Source organism: Lagenorhynchus albirostris, chromosome 18 (genome assembly GCF_949774975.1).
Source record: "Lagenorhynchus albirostris chromosome 18, mLagAlb1.1, whole genome shotgun sequence".
Lineage (NCBI taxonomy): Eukaryota > Metazoa > Chordata > Mammalia > Artiodactyla > Delphinidae > Lagenorhynchus > Lagenorhynchus albirostris.
Genome location: NC_083112.1, coordinates 8,021,268 through 8,027,267, shown reverse-complemented (window position 1 = coordinate 8,027,267; position 6,000 = coordinate 8,021,268).

The window sequence follows — 6,000 nt, the reverse complement described above, 5'->3', positions numbered from 1 at the left end:
TGGGCTGTGTTTAGGAGAGAAGACTAGGAAGGACCAGGAGTCATGGACCGTATGCTTCCTGACTCTGAACTGGATGAAGGTCTTGGAAGTTAGTGAGCAGTCGCAATTCCTTCAGGAAGTCTCTCCAGTTCACTGGGCTGGGCCGGGGCTGAGTCACTTAGCTCTAGTGAACGGGACACATGACACAATTCATGTCCATGAGGAGCCCTTCCTTTTTGATCCAGTCTCCGGGTCTGCCCCAGAGCCCGAGAGGAAAGTGCTCCGTCAGTCTGTTCTGTGTACCTGTGATTGCTTTGATGACACATGAGGGAAGAGGTGTAGAGGACACAAATTAGAAATAAAGCTTGATAATGGAACATTCAGAACCTGACGTAAAAGTCTGTCAGTCACAGAGGAGAAATGAGGCGTGAAAGGTTCTGAGACAATAACCTTTGGAAAAGCCAATAATCAGCAGAGAGACAAAGAAGAGCCACAACATTTTACAGAGGAGGAGCCAGAGAAAAGAGAAGAAAATCAAGACGCTGTATTATTAACAATAGTAACAGCAGCGAACATTCAGTGAGCGCTTACATTTATTCATTGCATTCATTCAGTGAGCTTCACACTATCTTACGGCATCCTCACAGGAGCCCCTCAGTGAGCCTGGTGAGGTCCAGGAATTGCCCAAGGTCACACAGGTAGTAAGTGGTGGTGGAGTTGGGTACATGGAGAATTGCGGGAAGAGCTTCGGGAAGAAGAGTTAAGTGTCAGATACCACAGGAACGCAAGTAAAATGAGAGCTGGGAAGCATTTTGGATTTGGCAGTTAAAAGTTTTGGCAAGCCCGCTGCAAGTAGAGCCACAGAAACACGAACCAGGTTATTGGTAATAAGGCAGTGATTAGATTGAAAACGATGAGAAGTATTTGGATATGTAATGTTGATTTGCGAAACTTGACCCCAAAGGAAGTACCTTAATAAACCCTTAATCTGCGTACTAGGCAAGGCCAGTGTACGAGTCAGGACACACTAGTTGTTTTAACAACCCCCAAATCTCAGTGGCTTAAAACCATCGAAGTTTATTGCTTGCGCTCATTCGCGTCCAGTGTGGACGTGAAGGAGGAGTACTCTGCTCCATGTGGTCATGCAGGGCCCTGGGCTCCTTCAGCAGCTGGCTCATCCGTCCTGAGGCCTCAGTCTTCTCCTGAATCTGTGACTCCTCAGGCAAAGAAAGGGATTGTGAGCGGCAGATGGGAAGAAGGAGGAGTTAGGGCGAGGCTAGGAGCTGACGTCCATCACCGCCATCCACACGTGTCTGGCTCTCACATGCTCACATGACCCGACTCCGACCAGAGGGCTGTCTGGGAAATGGGGTTCAGGTGTGTGCCCAGAAAAGCAAGCAACACGTGAGCCTCTCTCTCTGAGCCCCTCTGCTGTGACTCTTTGTTCTTCCTGTGCCCTCTAGGTACGTGGGAGAGTGGACCGGTTCGGATGCTTAGAGATCCTGGTCCCTTTTCCCCTTTTGTCTCAGAAATGAACTTGAAGTCCAGTCTTGGTGTAGGCCAGCATTCTTGCCTGCTTCATCTCCCCCAGCTGGCCCAGAGTTGGCCTCTACCTGCGGTGCTGGACTTCTGCTTCCCACAGGCTGGTGGCCCCAAGCTGACCCTGAACTAAATGGTTATGCGATCAAAGCAACAGAAAAATCCCATGCCCTCTGCCCAGGCTTCCTGTGCTGACAGTTCGGGGAAGGCTCTCACATAGTGAAGGGTGGTGAGGCGGGCAGGCGGGGAACGCGGGACCCGTGGAGAAGTTAAGCCCCTGCTTAACTTGGAGCTGAGTAGCAGTGCATAAGAATGTGGGCCCCTTGTGGCCAGATCTTCACATTTTTCTAGAAAAGTCAGAAATCTTTTATTTGAAAACTCAGAATTTTTAAAAATTGGCTCAAACAAAGTATCTGTGGCCAAACTCTTGCAACAGGCTACTCATTTCTGTTTCTGGCTTAGATTCTGTAATGTGACTCTGGGGGCTGTGGCCTCCTTCACCATGAGGTTCCTCACAGAGACCAGAGGAGCCCCAGGCTCTGATGCAGCCTGAAAAACAAGCATCATGAGGGGAGAGGGTACTTCTGATAAACCTGACCTTGAGACAAGCTGCCGGATGCTGGATGAGGCCCCCAGAAGTGCTATAAGCAGGATGCCCCTTCTCGGTTAGTGCAGTCTAGAGCCTTCCAGGGTCAGGCTGGAGACTGAGTGTGAAGAATCCCTTCCTTGGGCGGGGCGGGGCACCTTTACCTCTCATTACCTCATGCTGTTGCCAAACTCTGCCCACAGCTGGGTTCTAGCACACCCCACTTCACTCTGTGCAACAGTGCGACTGAGCCTTTACGGTCTCAGCAAGTGTTATACTTAGAGAAGGTGACCTGTGCATAAACTAGTTACAGAAAGCCAGGAATGATCTATTCCCATGTGGTATTTATTGCACCTATGATACCCAGGCTTGCAATTTTGACTTTTCTCCCAACAACTTAAACCTCAGTTGAAAAATAAAATCTTCTGATCGGATCTGAGAAGGGATTTACCAACATGGAAAGGGAAAAAGCAAGAAATAACTCTAGTATTGAATTGGAATTAGACATATTGGTATTAACTCAGGAATTGTTAATACATATATGCACAGATAGGTACAGAAACAGTTACAGATGTTGTGTATATATGGATGTTAATATCTGTGTCTGTATCTGTATACGTACATGTATTCTCATCTCCATCTGCTGAAGGGGCCTAGAAGCGGTGGCAGCCCAGTAGCAATGAGCATGCTGAGTACCCAAATCAAATGTGGTTTCTAAATGTCCTCCTTCACTAAAAGGAACCAGAGCTCCTCAGAGAAATAGCTGATTCCATCACTGGGTTAGGAAGAGTACAACTTTTTTTTTTTTTTTTTTTTTGCCAGAAAATACAAAAAGGCTCAAAGAATTGTAAGGACAGAAAACATAAGGGACATCTTGAAGGGGCCCCCGCTGCCCCACTGGCCAAATCTAGAAATATTTGAGCATCTGAATATAAAATGGGCAGCCACTATCTAGCAGCCGTGAGACCCTACACAGTGCTGCCAGCGCCCTGGTGGAGAATTTGAGGCCAGCGTTGAATTTGAAGTATGTAAAGTGGGCACAGAAGTACTTCAGCAACACAAACGATTGTGCTGTCAGTGAAAGAGCCATTGGTCGGGAAGGTCACCTGACAGTCTCTCCAACAAGCACATCCCCTTCCCAAGTGTGTCCCAGCCTTCCCTGACCTCTGTGCAGGCGCTGCTCGGGTTGGTAGAGAGCCATTTGCTCTTGGACATTTTGATACTACAGGGCAAGACGGTTATAACAAATTACGACCTCTCACCAGTCCACAAATAGGTGCATCTCTCGTCTGTTTTTCAGTGCCCTCTGTCTTCATTTGAAAATCGGAAAGAAAAGTGGATACTTGAAACGCCACTGTCCAAAGACTCCTTTCTTGCCTGTGGGGACCAACACTGACCTCAGATGGTCCCCCTAATACTGAGACATTAGCTAAGGACAAACAAAAGTCTGTCACCCTGGAGACACCCTGAAAAGCAGATGCAGCCTGAAGGCTGTGGCGTGTGGGGATTATTTTGTACTCACACAGAAGGACCTAAAGAGTGTGTCTGACAAAACACTACTTACTAGCCTCCCTGCAGCTTCCAGAACAGAAGGGCCACAGGTGTGTGCTGCTGTGAGCATCCTCCAGAGCCCTTTCTGCACCAGTGGTGCTGGCATGCCACCAAGAGCAATGTTGAAACCAAACCAAAGATTAAAACTTAACATTTGGCTTCTCGGTGATGACAGATGCCCTGCCTCCACCCACGTGTACTCTTGTGAGACGAGGCCTGGAGGTGTGGCCTCTTTCCCCTCCTAACTCAGTTTAAATACTAGTTCATGTTGAGTAACTGTGCATCGCAAGAAAAGTGATCAGTACCGTTTTTGCTTCTGTTTATTTCAGAAAGTTTTGCTTATTTAAATGGAAGGCATGCTTGTGATGACTGTGATAGAGAAATTCTTGGCTCAAACTGTTGGAATTGCTTCCTGGTGACACTCTGGAGAGTAACTTGGGACGTCTTAGTGGGCTTTCTTTTTGTTTTTTTCTTTTTTGTTTGTTAGTTTTTTGTCCTTTGAGGAGATTTTAATTTTTTTATTTGGTCTTGTTTTTTAATTAATTAACCAGGGGACTATGGAAAGTCCTTGAGCAGAGGAGGATGGATTGAGTGCCCACTCCACCTCCTAGATCTACTGGGAAGACACATTCCCCATCTGGTGCAATTAGGAAGTAAGAGTAAATGTCTTCTATAAGCCACATACCCCTTTTTGAAAGTTGCCTTTTTTCCTCCACCCTTGACTGGATCCAATATTTAATGAAACGTGTGAGAGTGAATGAAAATTTCATGCCCCTCATCTTTTCTAGGATGTACCATGTATGTGACTGTGACTTTCAGGGAAATTTGTTTGCTGCTTATGAAGTTATTTTCTAACTTATTTCATTGTTGAATGAAGAAAATTATTGCATCTTTTGAAATAATCCAAGTAGCTTGAGTTCGTAATTACTTCCCTGTTTTGAAATATGCACACAATGTGGGATTATAGCCCACTGAATAAAATAATAACCCACGAGTCCATGTTAATAAAAATAATATAAAGTGGAGAAGGGAAAGCTCTTCTTTAAAAGAGAATGCCGAGCAACATGTGTCGAAGGCATGATAAAAATAATCACCGCTTGGCCACCATCACAGCAGCAGTTGACACAGGCAGGAGTTTTCAGTGCATGTGAGGTTTGGTGGATAGAGGTTTGAGGATAGGATGATTTCACAGCATCTCTCCACAAAACACTGATCAAATACAAAGCGGGAGAAGAAGGCTGACAGTTGCTAACTTGCCCAGGTGATCACGAAGAACATCTTAGTGGAACCAGTGCAACAGCATCATGTGTCCCCTGACATGAAACTAGATCGGTAGTCACAGATCACCTGTATTCTTTAAGATTTGCAGGGACATGAGGACAGGAAAAGACTGAAGGAAACTTATGTGACTGTGATGTCCCCACTAAACACAACACACATCCCTGGATGGGGTGCTGCACCAGAAAGGAAAACAAGACCGTGGTGGGACAGGTGATGAAACTGGATCAGGGTCTGTGGACTGGATGGGAACATGGTACCAACATCGATGTCCTGACTGTCAGAGTTGCACAGTGGCAGCATAGGAGAGCGTTCTTGTCTGGGGAAGTACATCCCAGAATAGTTAGTGGTAAAGGAGAACCTGGATGAAAGGGATGAGGGAGTTCTTTGTTTTGTTCTTGCAACTTTTCAGTAGGTTTGAAACCATTAAAAAGAAAAGACAGGAAGAAAATAAAGCAAAATGCTAAGAGTAGTTGCCCTCTGAAGGCCTGCTTTTTAAATGTTTTGTTAAATTTTGGTGTACTTTTCAGATATTCTACAGTACACATGCATTTTCTAATTGAGGGATATAATAAAGAACAAACTTTATTGTCTGACTTGACTTCTAGTGTACGTAGGGTCATGACATTGACTTTCCAACACCATAGAAGTTTCCCTTAGGTGGTTTCCTTGCCCATACCCAGCCCTCCCGCCAGAATTTTCCATTGTTCCATATCTATCAACAATTTTTACCAGTTCTTGAATTTCATGTAAATGTGCCACACAGTACGTTCTCTTTTGTGTCTGGTGTCTTTTGCTCAATATACCTATGAGAGAATCATTCATGTTATATCTACCAGTACTTTGCTCCTTTTAATTGCTGTTAAGTACTCCACTGTATGAATATATGGGAATTTATCCATTCTCTTTTTGGTGGGAATTTAGGGTTTTTTTCCAGTTTGGGGCTATTAAAGTAAAACTTTGATGAACTCCCTTGAACATTTCATTTTGTAGAACTATGCACTTAGGAGAGGAATTGCTGAGACATAGTGTAGACCAGGGATCAGCACCCTTTTTCTGTAAAGGGA